Source organism: Macaca thibetana, chromosome 16 (genome assembly GCF_024542745.1).
Source record: "Macaca thibetana thibetana isolate TM-01 chromosome 16, ASM2454274v1, whole genome shotgun sequence".
Classification (NCBI taxonomy): domain Eukaryota; kingdom Metazoa; phylum Chordata; class Mammalia; order Primates; family Cercopithecidae; genus Macaca; species Macaca thibetana.
The window spans coordinates 2,891,471-2,908,511 of record NC_065593.1 but is presented as its reverse complement, the minus strand read 5'-3'; the positions used below and the strand labels follow the sequence as shown (position 1 = coordinate 2,908,511).

At 42.2% G+C, this 17,041-nt stretch overlaps 2 pseudogenes; one reads left to right on the top strand and one right to left on the bottom strand.

Annotated features, from left to right (window-relative positions):
• Positions 1-16,653, bottom strand: part of LOC126939050 (uncharacterized) — a 174,427-nt pseudogene extending 157,774 nt beyond the window's left edge.
• On the top strand, positions 6,768-7,930 carry LOC126939489 (uncharacterized; annotated as a pseudogene).
• Positions 16,654-17,041: the final 388 nt, after the last annotated feature.

Below are 17,041 nucleotides of genomic sequence, written 5' to 3'. Positions count from 1 at the left end.
TGACCCTCATATCTTTTAGCAAACGTACAAAATACAGTGTGTGAACAACCGGTTTTGGCTGTCTTTAGAGGTCCGAATAATGTTTTCTTTCTCCAATGATTGCTATTGGCTCATGCCAGAAGGATAAGGACAGTCAAGTCCTGAATTACTTTCATAAAAATTTGGAGTTGGAACCTTTTTGGGGCACTCAGGTGGAGAGCAGTCAGCCTGCTGTGGTGACTGGGTGAATTCTGGTTCCTTCTCAGTGCTTTAATGCACCAGCAGCCGTTAATATCCATGACAAAACTGGGGGCCTCTGCAAGAACAGCAGAGGTTTAACACAACCTGGTAGATAGCCCATCTGAAGTAACAAATGGCTCCAGGGCAAAGCAGCTCTTATTTCCCTAGATGCTGTTTCTCTCCAAATCTCAGCCTGACAATTCTTGGCTTTACATTAACTCAGTTAGTGTTTAAAAAAATTAAATTATTACCTCCAATTTGTTTTATTTTTATTTTATTTATTTATTTGTGATGGAGTCTTGCTGTCACCCAGGCTGGAGTGCAGTGGCACAATCTCAGCTCACTGATGTGGGGAAAAGAAAGAGAGATCAGCCTGTTACTGTGTCTATATAGAAAGAAGTAGACATAAGAGACTCCATTTTGCTCTGTATTTGAGATGCTGTTAATCTGTGACCCTACCCCCAACCTTGTCCTTGCAAGAGACATGTGTTGTAGTGACTCAAGGTTTAATGGATTTTGGGCTGTGCAGGATGTGTCTTTGTTAAACAGGTGCCTGAAGGCAGCTTGCTGGTTAAAAATCCTGCCCATCCCTGGGCAATGGAACATCTCGGTGTGAGACCCGATTGTATGCTCTGTTTACTGAGATAGGAGAAAACCGCCTTACGGCATAAGGTGGGACTTGCTGGCGCAATGCTGCTAAAAGGTTTATGGAGATGTCTGCATATGCATATCAAGGCACAGCATTTTCTTTTGAACTTATTCATGTCACAGAGATCTTTATCCATATGTCTTACTGCTAATTTTCTCCCTAAAATGATCCTATTGTCCTGCCACTCCCTTATCTTTAAGATGGTAAAGATAATTATCAATAAATACTAAGGGAACTCAGAGACCAGTGCCGGCGTAGGTCCTCTGTAAGCTGAGCCCCGATCCCCTGGGCCCACTTTTTCTTTCTCTATACTTTGTCTCTGTGTCTCATATTTTTTTTCAAGTCTCTCGTTCCACCTCGCCCACAGGTGTGGAGGGGCAGGCCACCCCTTCAACTGCAACCTCTGCCTCTGAGAATCAAGGGATTCTCCTGCCTCAGCTTCCCAAGTAGCTGTGACTGCGGGCGCATGCCACTACTAATTTTTGTATTTTTAGTAGAAACGGGGTTTCACCATGTTAGCTAGCCTGGTCTCGACCTCCTGACCTCAGTGATGCACCCGCCTCGGCCTCCCAAAGTGCTTGGATTATAGGCATGGATCACTGTGCCTGGCCCTGATTTGTTTTAAAATGTTGTTTTACATACAAAAACTACCTTAAAATATTCTAGGATACCTGGTCTGTCTTATCAGAAGCATAAATCTGACATTTATTCCTCATAAAAAATGGTATTTGAAATTTTCTTTCATTTGTGATGCTTTGTTGTTGACTTCACAGTTATCTTATAAAAATGTTCTTATGTCTGATAATACTGTTTTGACGAATAATTTTTTCTTTGTACCATTCTTGAAATTTTATATTGTAAATGGTTAGATTAAAAGAACTAAGAACTATTTTAAACTAGTGTTACAAAGCAGTGCTTACCAAGGACCTATGTGTTAAAAAGAGAAATGGCAATATTTGGGAAAATGTCTGTGCACGCACCTAATTTGAATGTATGCTATACTGCAAATAAAATGTCTCTATTTATAAATGTCTTATTTTTTTTATTTATTTTTATTTTTTTTTTGAGACGGAGTCTCACTCTGTCCCCCTTGCTGGAGTGCAGTGGCCGGATCTCAGCTCACTGCAAGCTCCGCCTCCCGGGTTCACGCCATTCTCCTGCCTCAGCCTCCCGAGTAGCTGGGACTACAGGCGCCCACCACCTCGCCCGGCTAGTTTTTTTGTATTTTTTAGTAGAGACGGGGTTTCACTGTGTTAGCCAGGATGGTCTCGATCTCCTGACCTCGTGATCCACCCGTCTCGGCCTCCCAAAGTGCTGGGATTACAGGCTTGAGCCACCGCGCCCGGCCAAATGTCTTATTTTTTGTCGTAGCGCAGAATGGAGTGGAGAAGAAACAAAGATACCTGTAACTGGTGTCATCAATCACTTGTAAACACCAGCCTCCAAATTATCTGTTATTAATTGTTGGTACTGAGAGTTCACAGTGAAATAGAGCAATCAGAAAACATGGGCAAATAAAATTATTAAAAATTATTAAAGTCTCTATGATGTGCCATGTTCTGAATGGGCAGTTTCTGGGTGTCTGGGCGATCTGTACAAGAAAGAGAGCTGTTATTTCGTCAAGGACACATGCATTTTTCAGTCTAGAAGAATGTCATCATTTTCTTGAAGTCATTGCAGTGTTCCTACTCTGTATCAAACAGCAAATATCTCTGATTCCTAAGTCAATAGCGTAGTTTTTATTTGATTTTTTCCAAGTGAATAAAATGAAAAATAAAATGTTCTGTCACAGTCCCAAAACACTGCTGATATATGCAATAGTTGAGATGATAGAACATGATTTTACAACTCCAAACTTAAAATACCTATCCAAGCAGTTGCATCCCTGAAAAACTATTCTATTGTCTGATAAAAGACTCTCTGATAGGAAGTTTTTCTAGAGTTTTCTAGAAATAGAGACAGAGATTAAATTTTATGTGGCCCCAAGAAAAGGAATCAGAATTGAGTATTGTCAGTGATTGCCTATGGGCTTGAGAATTAAGGAAAAAAAGGCCCCTCCCCACAGGTACTAACAGTTACATAACCGCGGGTGCCATGGAACTAATTTGACATATTGAAAGAATTTTCCATAATCATTCAGTATTTTGTCTATGACAAATCAAAATATAACTATCAAATTCATACCTATGTAAGTTACAAGTCAAATCTTATTTTAAATACCATTCAAACTCTGGAGATTTATCTTAACAGTGACAAGGAAATTGACTGGGAAGTAGTATTGTTAACCATCCAATTGACTCTTTGACCTAAGAATACTGTTAAGGATATATATTTAATTTCTATTGAAACAAAAGAGCATAGTTGTTTATATCATGTAGTTATAGTTTTGATTTTTTAAAGAATTCAACCAAAACCATCAATCCTGAAGTATCAAACTCCAGTGACTTCAGCAATTCTGCTTTTGAGTTCAGTGATTTGGTAACAAATGTAAGTAAAATATTAATAATTTCATGGTAACGCTCTCCATTTTTTTCAGAATTAAAACAACAATACATTTTACCTTTGCTGATTATTAAGGAATGTCCTCAGTATCATCTAATATTTATGTTCTTTGCAAATGCAAGCACTGAACACTGATATTTTAAATAACATTATCTTGTTTTTAAAAATCATGTATCTTTCATGCATCCTTAACCATCTGATCAATGATCGGAACAGGGGAAAGTGAGTAAGTATCACTGGGATTCTCTCAGAGAGTCACATTTAATTGGCTGGGACCAAGGCCTTTGAATTTCTATCTAGAATCTTCTGAGATTAACGTACAAGTGATCACTCTGTATAAAAGCAGCTTAAAATACTGGACATAGCTTCAGTATCAGAACACTTTCTTTTTTTTTTTTTTTTTTTTTTTTTTTTTTTTGAGACGGAGTCTCGCTCTGTCGCCCAGGCTAGAGTGCAGTGGCACAATCTCGGCTCACTGCAAGCTCCGACTCCCGGGTTCACGCCATTCTCCGGCCTCAGCCTCCCGATTAGCTGGGACTACAGGCGCCCGCCACTGTGCCCGGCTAATTTTTTCTATTTTTAGTAGAGACGGGGTTTCACCATGGTCTCGATCTCCTGACCTTGTGATCCGCCCGCCTCGGCCTCCCAAAGTGCTGGGATTACAGGCGTGAGCCACCGCGCCCGGCCTCAGAACACTTTCAACTACAGTGTGACGTGCACAATTGCTTTGTTTTTCTTGAACATTTTCTCTCTTCCACTTGGTTAAGAATTTAGCAGATTGTGCTTTTCTGGAGAAAAAAATGTTGGAAACCAAATTTTATTTACAAAATAAAGTGATTTAGGCACAGATACATTTTGAACTTAATTCTACAGTACATGTTTCACAACAAATTTCCTTGTATTAGTGGTAGGCCATTTCACACACAGAGCAAGATCGAGCACTGCAGAATACAGCTAATTGTGCTAATGTATCACAATTACAGAAATACCTGTGCTAAATAAACAACCTTGTTCTGTTTTCATGAAAATGAAGTGTTCAATAACCCTCAAAATATTTTATTTCATGCTGATTCACATTTCTTCTAACCCTTTTTTCTGTGACGTTGCTTCCACAATAACATAGAATGTTTTTAAAGAGGCAAATGTAGTTTTTTTCATGTATCTTTTTCAGATACTGTCTTTCTTAAGAAAGCATGGTGACTTGCAGTTATTACCATGCGCATTCTTTCTTTTTTGGCAAAAGGATATAATTTGTTTTAAAAAGCCAATCCCAATACTGTCCTATGTGTATATCGAGTGGCCATGCTGTTAAATTTGCACATAGAGACTGTCAGTGACTGAGAATGACTCAAATTGCAACTTCCTGTTTTAGTGTTGCAAAGATTGCCTATGCCTGATGCTGTGTTAAATACCCAAAGCTTGCATGGAGGGAACTAACAATGGACCTTTTCACTGGGTGGTGGTGCGCATTCGTGCTTCCAGAATCTTTATCCACGTTACTTCATAGTAAAATAACAACACAAAAACAAAACACAAACCGCCTGATCTCCAAGAGCTTTTTAAAACCAAAACCACCATGTGAGACTTAATAATCAAAGATTACAGAATTAGTATAGTACACATTAGATATGGATCACATATCTGCAGTTAAGTCATGGTAAGTCTAGTAAATATCCAGATGGTAACATCTATTTAAGAGCAGCATTGATAATTATATATGAGGAGGTCATGTTAGTGTTCCACAACAAATTAAAGAGATGAAGTCCATGAAGTTATCTACGCTACTCTGTATTACAGATGGGAAAATCTTGGGTAATATTCAGTGCGGATACTGACTTGTGTTCCTGACTCAACAGGCGGTGCTCAGACACGTTTAACCCACTGTCTGATAGTATGAATGAACGTGTGCTGTAAGTGAACCCCTTTTGGGCATGAGGTTAATTATTTTTTCTATAAGTACATTTAAATCATTTTGTTTTCCAGGTGTAAATGAAACCTTCAATTTGATTGAATAAAATACAAGACGTGCTACAACCATGCCCGGCTAATTTTTGTGTATTTTTGTACAGCCAGGGTTTCACCATGTTGCCCAGGCTGGTCTGGGACTCCTGAGTTCAAGCCATCCACCTGCCTTGGCCTCCCAAACTGCTAGAGTTACATGTGCGAGCCACTGCACCTGTCCTAAAATATAGATTTTGCTTCATTTCTACACTTGATGTTCTGGTACAGACATTTGCTTGGAAATACAATATAGTTAGCTGAAGACCTTTCACGGGAAATAAGATATCAGTAGGTATTCCAGGATTTTAAACTAGAATACAAAACAAGAAAATTTTTTAAAAAACTATGGGATAATATAAAATATATTTATATCTTTACATTTAACTGCTTATTTTACAAGCAATTAACGCCAATTAATCTATGTCAAGTTCACCTGTATTAGTACACATAAACTTCTATGAAGTTCTACAATGCCAAATAAAAAAGCAACATTTAGGTTTAACGTGTATTTTATGTAGGCATAATGCAACACCAGCATTACAGGATTGCACCGACAAATTCTCTTGACTCTAAGCATGATGTTTAAAAGACTAATGCAATTCAACTTTTTGGGTTTTTTACATTAAGGAAACCTAAATTTGTATGAGTGAATTAATTAAATTGAATTACATTTTCTTATAGGCTTATCAGTTTATCCTATCTTTGCTAAAATAATATGCACTGCCCCACAAAATGAATGCCGTATTCACAGTCATGTTTCAGCCACAATCTTAAAGATTTGGGGAAAAAAATGCAGTCTAAAATCAGAGATTCCATGTTCAATGCCAAAGGTACACACCTCTATTTTTTCCCCAATGAGCCTCTAGGAAAAGTCTTTGAATTACATATTAAAGTGCACTTCAAGGAAAAGTGATGTTTTTGTTTACAGCTGGTGAACAGCATGCAATTTGACAGCACTGTCACTTAACAATCCGAGACTGCTCTGGATCTAAGTACTAAAAATGACCCACACTGCAATCGCAAAATATTTGGAAGTGGGACTTCATTGAACAAAGTTAGGCCGGGACTCTAAAGCAGCACTTGCTTCCTTTGCTCCAAGACGACGTTTAAACGTTAGTATCACTTCTGTTTCTTTTTCCCCCAAACTCTTCTCCTACGCTGTCTTCTCCCCCACCACCTTCTCCCACCGTCTTTCCCCGCTTCCCTTCTCCCTCCCTCCGCCCTCCCCTCTTCTCCCAGCAGTGTCCTCTCTCTGTCTCTCTCTCTGCCTTTTTCTTCCCGTCTCCCCACCTCGTTCCGTTTCATGCTCTTTTCTCCCATCGATCTTTTTCCCCTCTCCGTCTCTTTCCCCAACGTCGTCTTCGCCACTTTCTCCTCCCTTCTTCTTCCCCCCATCCTGTCCTCTTCCCTTCTCCCTCCCCACCCTTTTCTTCCCCTGTCCCTCTCCCCATTCCAACCGTCTTCTTCCCCACCTTCTGCCCTTTCCCTCCCCCTCCTTCCCGACCCTTCTCCTTTCCCACCTTTCCCTTCCCCACCTTTTTGTCACCTTTTTTTCCCCTCTCCTTCCTCAACGTCTTCTCCCCTCCTTCTTCCCCACCGCAGTCTTCCCGCATCCTCTGCTGCCCTCTCCCCACCGTCTTCTTCCCGCACCTTCTTCTCCCTCGCAGTTTTTTTCCCCTTCCCCTCCGTTTTCTTCCCCTGTCTCTCCGCCTCCTCGCAGCACCGGTTCCTGTGGCGGCAGCTTTTCCTCCCATGTCCCTCTCCCCACGGCCTCCCCCACCCTCCTCTCCACCCGCTCGCTTCCCCTCCTTCTCCACCTTCCCGCCGCTCCCTCTCCTCCCCTCCCCCTCCCCCTCCTCACCGTCTTCTCCCGGCCTATTACCCCCAACCGTTTTCTTCCCATGTCTTCCCACCTCCTCGCAGCAGCGTCTGTCTGCCGCAGTCTTCTCACCACCCTCTCCTCCTCTCCCCATCGTCTTCTTTCCCAGCCTTTTATTCCCACCGTCTTCTTCCGCCTGCATCTCCCCACCTTCTCGCAGCAGTGTCTTCCTGCCGCGCTTTTCTCTCCTCTCACCCCCTTCTTCCCTCTTCTTCCCGCGCCGTCTTCTCCCTTCACCGTCTTCTCCAGGCGCCTTCCCCACAACTGTTTCCCCCCCACCGTTTTCTCCTCCTCAAACCGTTTTCTTCCCATGTCCTCCCACCTTCTCGCAGCAGCGTCTGTCTGCTGCAGTGTTCTTCCCACTCTCTTCTCTCCCTCTCCCCATCCTCTTTTTTCCCAGCCTCTTATTCCCCACCGTTTTCTTCCCTTCCCCACCATTTTATTCCCGTTTCCATCTCCCCACCTTCTCGCAGCAGCGACTTCCTGCCGCGCTTTTCTCTCCCCGCACCCTCTTCTCCCCTCTTCCTCTCCCCACCGTCTTCTCCCCCGATCGTCTTCTCACTCCCTTCTCCGAGCTCTCCCACTGCCTTTCACCTAGAAGTTCTCTACGCGTGCGCGCGCCAGTGTTCCTACGCCCGGTGTGTCTCTGCGCCCAGGCAGACCCTGAGCTGGGACCCTGAGCTCCGCCCCCGCAGCCTGCTGCAGACCCCGGAGAGTCGCTGCTTGTGCCCCCGCCCCCGCCCCCGCCCCCGCCCCCGCCCCCGCCCCCGCCGCTACCTCGGAACTGAACAGTGTTGGCTGCGGGCGGAAGACAGTGGGGCCTAGAAGACTGCTGGGAGATGGGGAGGAGGGGACGGAGAGGGTGGGAAAGACCTTGGAAAGTGGGAGCTGGGAGAAGGAGGAGAATAAGACTGGGGAGTAAGGAGAAAGTGCAGGGAGAAGACAGTGTGGTAGAGAAGAAGGTGGAGGAAAACGCTGAGGAGAGGGAGAAAGGAGGGTGGAAAAGAAGACGGAGAGGACGAGGCCGGGCGCGGTGGCTCATGCCTGTAATCCCAGCACTTTGGGAGGCTGAGGCAGGCAGATCACAAGGTCAGGAGAATTCAGTCTCTACTAAAAATACAGAAATTAGCCGGGCGTGGTGGTGGATGCCTGTAATCTCAGCTACTCCAGAGGCTGAGGCAGGAGAGTCGCTTGAACCAGGGAGGCGGAGGTTGCAGTGAGCTGAGACCGCACCATTGGACTGCAGCCTGGATGACAGAGCAAGACTCCATCTCAAAAAAAGAAAGAAAAAACAATACAGTGGGAGAGGGCGAGGGGAAGAAGATAGTGGGAAAGAAGACCACTGAGACAGGGAGAAGAGGTGGAGAGAGCTCTGTTGTTTCACTGAACATTCCTCAAAGTTGAAATGTTCTCATAAATTCTGTATTTTCGACTTTTGCTCTTCGGGTTGGTATATTCTTTTCTTCCTCCGTCTCTCCTTAATTTTTTTCAACACCAAGTTATAACTCCAAAGAACTTCTATTTTCCAATGTTTTTCTTTCTTCTAACAACATTCCTAAGGCTGGTAACACTTTACAATGTTGCAAAGCTCTGAATCCTATTTCCTGTCATCTTTTCATGCTTTCCCACTGAGGTATCAGGAGATATTCATCCTATTACTTTGTTTACACTAGGAACATTTAAGCTTGGCTAGACCTGTTTTCTACTTGATTTTTTTCAACTTCAAGCTTGACAAACCCCAATGTGCTCCTTTACCAATTGTTTCTGTCTCAGGAATTGGTTTCTTGTTGCACTGTGGTACACATGAAGCCATATACCCTTTTCAGCTCGTTATCCCCAGAATGCGTTTGTACGTTATTGACACAGAATAGACACCTAATAAATACTTCTAAATTTTTATTGTTCTTCCTTGTCACAAAACAGCAATCACTTTTTTAAACATGATGTACATGCCCTTCTATCATCTGCCTATCATTTGCCTATCACATTTTATTTCTTCCCGCTCCCCCATTTGTTACCCACGCTGTTGCCATTCAGAACTACTTAGAGCTCTGTCAGCTGTCCATGCTATTTTATAATAATCATTGCTAATGAAAAGAAAAGGAGCTTTATAGCAGAGGCAGAACTCATTATTTTCTAAAAATTACATGCATATCTCCCATGCAAGTAGTGTCCCGCAGAAAGTCATGTCCACCTGGAACCCAAGATTGTTAAGCTATTTGGAAACAGGGTCTCTGCAGATACACTTGATGAAGACGAGGTCACAATGCATTAGGGTGGGCCGTAAAGCTAATGGCTGTGTCCTTACAGAAAGGCCATGGGAACCTATAGAGACCTACAGGGAAGATGGCCATGAGACAAGGGAGGCAGAGTCTGGAGTTACGCTGCCTACAGTCACGGAATGCCGAGGACAGCTGGAAACCACCAGAAGCTAAGAAGGAGATTTTTACCTGAAAGCCTCCCAAAGAAATCAATCATACACCTCCCTTTTGAATTTCTGGCCTCATGACCTGTGAAAAAATAACTCTCTATTGTCTTAAGCCACTCCGTTTGTGGTCATTTGTTCTGTTCCTAGCCTCAGGAAACTAATACAGCATGCTCAGGGAAAAGAATAAAATGCTACATAAAATGTCATTTTACTTTTTAAAACTACTATTGACAGTAAATGAGTATTCTTCCAAGATTCATATGCAGAACATATATGCAGCCCAGAACATTTTTGGAGACCCATGGCATAAGTGATATGATCAATAAAATACAAATATTAACCTGCCAAGAGAATTATTTTTTCTTTTGCAGTATTTAAAGGTAATAAGCAGAGGTCATGAGCCCTATAAAAATCTACTCATTTGTTGTCACTTGATACTTATGATCCATTGACATATTTAGGTTTTTAATTCTTTGTACAGATTATGGTTGGTCTTGCACTCTAATTTTACTGCACAACAAAATTTTTATTTATCATATATCTTAAGTTGTTTCTTAAATGTAAGTAACTTTGCACTTGAAAATAGAAGACTTCTGTCCACGTTCTCATAACAGCTTCTAGTTAATAAAAACCTAACTTCATTTTCCTTTTATGTATAGATTATAAGTAAAATTGACATTTAAAATGTAAAATCTGTTCCACAATTTCTATTGGTATTGTATGTAGTATAACATAAAATTTGTCTTATTTTTCCCTCACTCATTGACAACTTAAGTAAATTTTTTAAACCAAGAAACTCTTTTCACATACCAGGCCCAGTGATTGGAATTGAGTATTCAGTATTGAACAGAGGAAAGACGTTTCTTGTCCTTAAGCTCATATTCTACGTTATAAACATTTTTCCTGTGAAATTACTGGAATGTTTTCAAGCAATACTGAATTGTGTTCTTATAATCATCTATCTCCATTTATTGTCAAGAATGAAGAAAATTTTGAAGCATACAATTTAATGCAATGATATATATATATATATATATATATTTTTTTTTTTTTTTTTTTGAGATGTAGTTTCGCGCTTGCTACCCAAGCTGGAGTGAGGTAGCACGATCTTGGCTCACTGCAACCTCCGCCTCCCGGGTTCAGTTAATTCTCCTGTCTCAGCCTCCTGAGTAGCTGGGATTACAGGCATGCGCCACCAGGACTGGCTTATTTCTTGTTTACTAGAGACAGGGTTTCACCAGGTTGTCCAGGCTAGTCTCAAACTCCTGACCTTAGATGATCCACCTGTCTCAGCCTCCCAAAGTGCTGGCATTACAGGCATGAGTCACTGCGCCTGGTCCAATGCAATGATTTGGTAGTTATTTTGCTGGTTTTAAAATGACCTGAGTGAAATATAGTGCTTATAGCAATTCCCCATCTGTCATTCATTTCGTCTACTAATCTGCTCTACGTTAACATTATTTCTTTTTATTAAATGTCTTGGGATAAAAAAAGATATTTTGTAGTTATACTCAAGCTTCAAATACAGTATCATTATCCATAAAACACTAAATGTATGTAAAGCTTATATAAAATTTAAAGAATAATTGTGACACTAAAGTAATCCAGAGGGATATATAAAGGTATTTTCGAAGCCCAAAAAATAAGAATCAAAAAATACACGAAGAACTGAAAATGAAAAAAGAAGCTGAGAAAAATTTTAAAAATAGGACATTTATAGCAATGAGTTATTTTGATGCATGACAGAAATTATCAACTAATTATAAAGATGTCACAGACAGTAAAATATAAATGAAAAATAAGCAATTACTTGTATACCACTAAATTTTGTGGATGCTTGCCAGATAGGAATGCCAAATGTATAGGAAATGAAATAAAAATTAAAATGTGATCTTGTAGAAATTAATATAATCTAGAAATCAAAAGACAAGGTAAAAAAGTAAAATGATAAAATTATGGAAGAAGGTGAAACATTTGAGAAAGACAAATAAGCATTTACCTAATTAAAAGACAAATGAATAGTCTATCATATTTTGGTCATGTTTTCATAAGTTATTTTTAATGAAATATTATTACTTTCTCCTGAAAAGAACCAGAGTTATGTTTTGACCCCTTGCATAATTTGTATGACATCAGGAATGTAGCAGAGTATTAAAAAAAAAAGCATGTTTACTTGAATTGAAAAAATGAACCACAAATATTTCAGGGAAGTGGCATGGAAATTGAATGAATGGTCTACATAAAGCCAGAGCCATTTCAACCAGGAAGCAAAACTGTCTTGCTGACAGCTGGGTTAGATATATAAATCACAAGTAGAGAAGTTTAACATGGCAATATTAAAGCCTACTTTGAACATTGTGGAGTGATTGGCACATAGTAATTTATTGAAAAATCTGTATTTATAGCCATTCGTAAAGGAGTTAAAGGAAAATATATCATTTATATATTTTATGTATTTATATATTCAGTGGCCTTTACTATAAAGCATTGAAATAAAAACAGTAACAATGATCCTAATTATTTGATGAGATATTTATATAAAATATTTATAAAAGGATAATAGAAAAATAGAATTGATATTCTTGTAAAACTCAAACACTGAAAAAGATAATCTGGTGATCAAAATAAATAATAACCATGGCCACTATATTTTTAAAAAGAAAATAACAAATGTTGTCCAGACCGTGGAGAAATTGAAACCCCTGTACACTGTTGGAAGAGATTTAAAGTGGTGCAGATTCTATGCAAAACAGTTTGTCAGTTCCTCAACACTTAAAAGCAGAATTACTGTATAATCCAGCAATTCCACTTCTGGATACATACCGAGTAAACCTGAAAATAGGGTCTAAAAGAGATAGTTCTACACTCATGTTCAAAGCAGCATTGTTCACAATAGCCAGACAGTAGAAGCAACCTAAGCGTCCATCAATGAATGATTGTATAAGCAAAATGTGATGCACGTTTTGGCACACGGTAAAATATTATTCATCCCCAAAATGGAAGGAATTCTCATGTATGCTACAGCATAGATGAACCCTGACTACATTATGCTAAATGAAATAAGCCATTTACAAAGGGCAAACACTGTATAATTTTATTTATATGTAGTATCTCAAGTGGGCAAACTCCTAGAAACGGAAAATAGAATGATAGTTACTAGGGGGGTGGGGTAGGAGAAATTGGGAGTTGTTTAATGGGTACACAGTTTCACTTTTGCAAGATGAAAAAGTTGTGGAAATTGGATTTACAACAATGTGACTATATTAAATACTGAAATGTATACTTAAAAATGGTTGAGAGGGTAAAAATGGTATGTTCATTTGTGATAAAATTAAATCAATTTAACAATAAAATATAAACAAATGAATCAATAAATCCGTCTACATATTAATTCACTGTGGAGCCACTCAAATATAAATTGTTATGAGACCCAAAGCCAGGTAAAATGGATTATATATACATATAAGTGTTATATATACATATCATTGTAAGTTTTGTATATACATATAATTGTAAGTTTTGCACTAACATCACAACAATGTGTGAGCCAGGCTTAGAGCATGTCTGTGTGTGATTCTAAATCTTCTATGCTCCATATCAGTGCTTTTGTTGTGGACCTTTTCTTTTGTGGTTTCCTCACTGTTGTTGGTTCTATGTTTGGATTTCTTTTTTTAAAGTGAAAATAACTTTTTATTAAGGTAATGATTATTCATGGTTATTTGGTAATTTCAAAGAACTGGAAAGCTTTTCTTTTTAAAACTCAGAAAAAAATCCATTTCCATGTACAAATATTTCCTATTCACTCCATGACAGCAGTCTAGTGAAACTTTAATAACAATGGTTTTGCCTAGCACTTATCTTCTGAAACCTATTTAAACTAAGCATATATGTTTTGATTTGCAACACTTTGTAATTTGGATCACATCTCTGATATAGCAGAAATTTTTAATGCCTTCCCCAAACTCATTGCCCATTTACTTGAAAATTTGCCTTTTTTTCTGTTTAAGCCTCTGTACTCTTCCTATGGTGATGTAAATCATAATTCCATGCTGGATCACAGAGTGTGGGGTCGCTCAGTCCTATACATGCCGTCATAATCAATCCCTGTGCTTAGAGATGGGAACATGAACTCATCCCGACCAGGAGGTGCATGAAGATTATGGGAAAGAAGATTCTGTTGATATTTTCTTTTTTTCCTTGCATCTTTGAAATAATTTGTTGTTCACTTTTGCACACACGCATCATGAGTTCAGGACACGTGCAGCCTGGGGCCTGCTCCCTGCTGCAGCATTTCCAAGGCCCCAGAGTGGACCGAGGAGAGGACATGGGCACGTCTTTCCATCTGTGCTTTTTTTTTTTTTGAGACGGAGTCCTGCTCTGTCACCCAGGCTGGAGTTCAGTGACATGATCTTGGCTCACTGCAACCTCCGTCTCCCAGGTTCAAGCAATTCTCCTGCCTCAGTCTCCTGTCTCAGCCTCCAGAGTAGCTGAGATTACAGGCGCGTGCCACCACGCCCGGGTTCCAGGTGGACATGACTTTCCGACACTATTCAACATGGGAGATATGCATGTGTTTTTTAGAAAACAGTGAGTTCTGCCTATGCTTTAAAGCTCCTTTTCTTTTCATTAGCAATGATTATTATAAAATAGCATGGAGACTTGACAGAGCTCTAAGTAGTTCGGAATGGCCACAGAGTGGGAAACAAATGGGGGAGTGGGAAGAAATAAAATGTGATAGGCAAATGATAGGCAGATGATAGAAGTGCATGTATCATGCTAAAAAAAAAGTGATTGCTGTTTTGTGACAAGCAAGAACAATAAAAATTTAGAAATATTTATTAGGTGTCTATTCTGTGTCAATAACGTATAAAAACATTCTGAGGATAATGAGCTGAAAAAGGTATATGGCTTCATGTGTACCACAGTGCAACAAGAAACCAATTCCTGAGATAGAAACAATTGGTAAAGGAGCACATTGGGGCTTGTCAAGCTTGAAGTTGAAAAAAATCAAGTAGAAAACAGGTCTAGCCAAGCTGAAATGTTCCTAGTGTAAACAAAATAATGGGATGAAAATCTGCTGATATCTCAGTGGGAAAGCATGAAGAGATGACAGGAAATAGGATTCACAGCCTTGCAACACTGTAAAGTGCTACCAGCGTTAGGAATGTTCTTAGAAGAAAAACATTAGAAAATAAAAAGAAAAACATTAGAAAATAAAAAGAGAAAGGTCTTTGGAGTTACAACTTGGTGTTGAATAAAATTAAGGAGAGACGGAGGAAGAATATACCAACCCGAAGAGCAGAAGTTGAAAATACAGAACTTATGAGAGCATTTTAACTTTAATTGAAGAATATTCAGTGAAACAACAGCGCTCTCTCCACCTCTTCTCCCTGTCTCGGTGGTCTTCTTTCCCACTATCTTCTTCCCCTCGCCCTCTCCCCACTGTATTTTTTTTTTCTTTTTTTGAGATGGAGTCTTGCTCTGTCATCCAGGCTGGAGTGCAGTGGTGCGGTCTCAGCTCACTGCAACCTCCGCCTTCCGGGTTCAAGCGATTCTTCTGCCTCAGCCTCTGGCATAGCTGGGATTACAGACGGTCGCCACCACGCCCGGCTAATTTTTGTATTTTTAGTAGAGACTGGGTTTCAGCATGCTGGCCAGGCAGGTCTCGAACTCCTGACCTTGTGATCCGCCCGTCTCAGCCTCCCAAAGTGCTAGGATTACAGGCGTGAGCCACCGCGCCCGGCTTGGTCCTCACGGTTTTTTTCTCCCACCGTCCTTCTCCCTCTCCTCACCGTTTTGCTCCATTGTCTTCCCTACCACACTGTCTTCTCCCTGCACTTTCTCCCCACAGTCTTCTTCCCCGAACCTTCTTCTCCCCCCTCTCACTTTCCAAGGTCTTTCCCACCCTCTCCGTCCCCTCCTCCCCCTCTCCCCGCAGTCTTCTGGGCCCCACTGTCTTCCGCCCGCAGCCAACACTGTTCAGTTCTGAGGTAGCGGCGGGGGCGGCGACAGCCGCGGTGGCACAGGCAGCGACTCTCCGGGGTCTCCAGCAGGGTGCTGGCGCGGAGCTCAGGGGCCCAGCTCACGGGTCTACCTGGGCGCAGAGACACACCGGGCGCAGGGACACAGGCGCGCGCACGCGTGGAGGGCTTCTAAGTGAAAGGCAGTGGGAGAGCGCGGAGAAGGGAGTGGGCGAGAAGACGAAGACGGTGGGGAGAGGAAGCGGCGAGAAGAGGGTGCGGGGAGAGAAAAGCGCGGCAGGATGTCGTTGCTGCGAGAAGGTGGGGAGACGGAAATGGGCAGAGAATGGTGGGGAGGGGAAGAAGACGGTGGAGAATAAGACGCTGGTAATAAAGAGGATGGGGAGAGGGAGAGAAGAGAGTGGGAAGAAGACCGCCCCAGACAGAGGCTGCTGCGAGAAGGTGGGAGGACATGGGAAGAAAACGGTTTCAGGGGAAGAAAACGGTTTCAGGGGAAGAAAACGGTGGGGGCGGGGCGCGGGAAACGGTTGTGGGGAAGGCGCCTGGAGAAGACGGTGAAGGGAGAAGACAGTGCGGGGAGAAGGTGGGGAGAGAACACGGTGGGGAGAAGAAGAAGGAAGAAGGGGATGCGGGGAGAGAAAAGCGCGGCAAGAAGACGCTACTGCAAGAAGAAGGTGGGGCGATGGAGGCGGAAGAAGACGCTGGAGAATAAGATCTTGGCTAGGAAAGAAGACGATGGGGAGAGGAGAAGAGGGCGGTGAGAAGACCGCGGCAGACAGACGCTGCTGCATGCAGGTGGGAAGACATGGGAAGAAAACGGTGCGGGGTGAGGAAGAAAACGGTTGCAGTAATAGGCCGGGAGAAGACGGTGAGGAGAGGGAGGGGGAGGGGAGAAGAGGGAGCGGCGGGAAGACGCTGCTGCGGGAATAGGCGGGAAGGTGGAGAGGGGAAGCGAGCGGGTGGAGAGGAGGGTGGGGGAGGCCGTGGGGAGAGGGACATGGGAGGAAAAGATGCCGCCACAGGAACCGGTGCTGCGAGGAGGCGGAGAGACTGAGGGAAAGAAAACGGTGGGGAAGAGAAAAAAAACTGTGAAGGGGAGCAGAAGGTGCGGGAAGAAGACGGTGGGGAGAGGGCAGCAGAGGGTGCGGAAGACCGCGGTGGGGAAGAAGGAGGAGAGAAGACGTTGAGGAAGAAGGAGAGGGGGGAAAAAAGGTGGGAGAAAAAGGTGGGGAAGGGAAAGGTGGGAAAGGAGAAGGGTCGGGAAGGAGAGGGGAGGGAAAGGGCAGAAGGTGGGGAAGAAGACGGTTGGAAAGGGGAGAGGGAGAGGGGAAGAAAAGGGTGGGGAGGGAGAAGGGAAGAAGACGGGATGGGGGGAAGAAGAA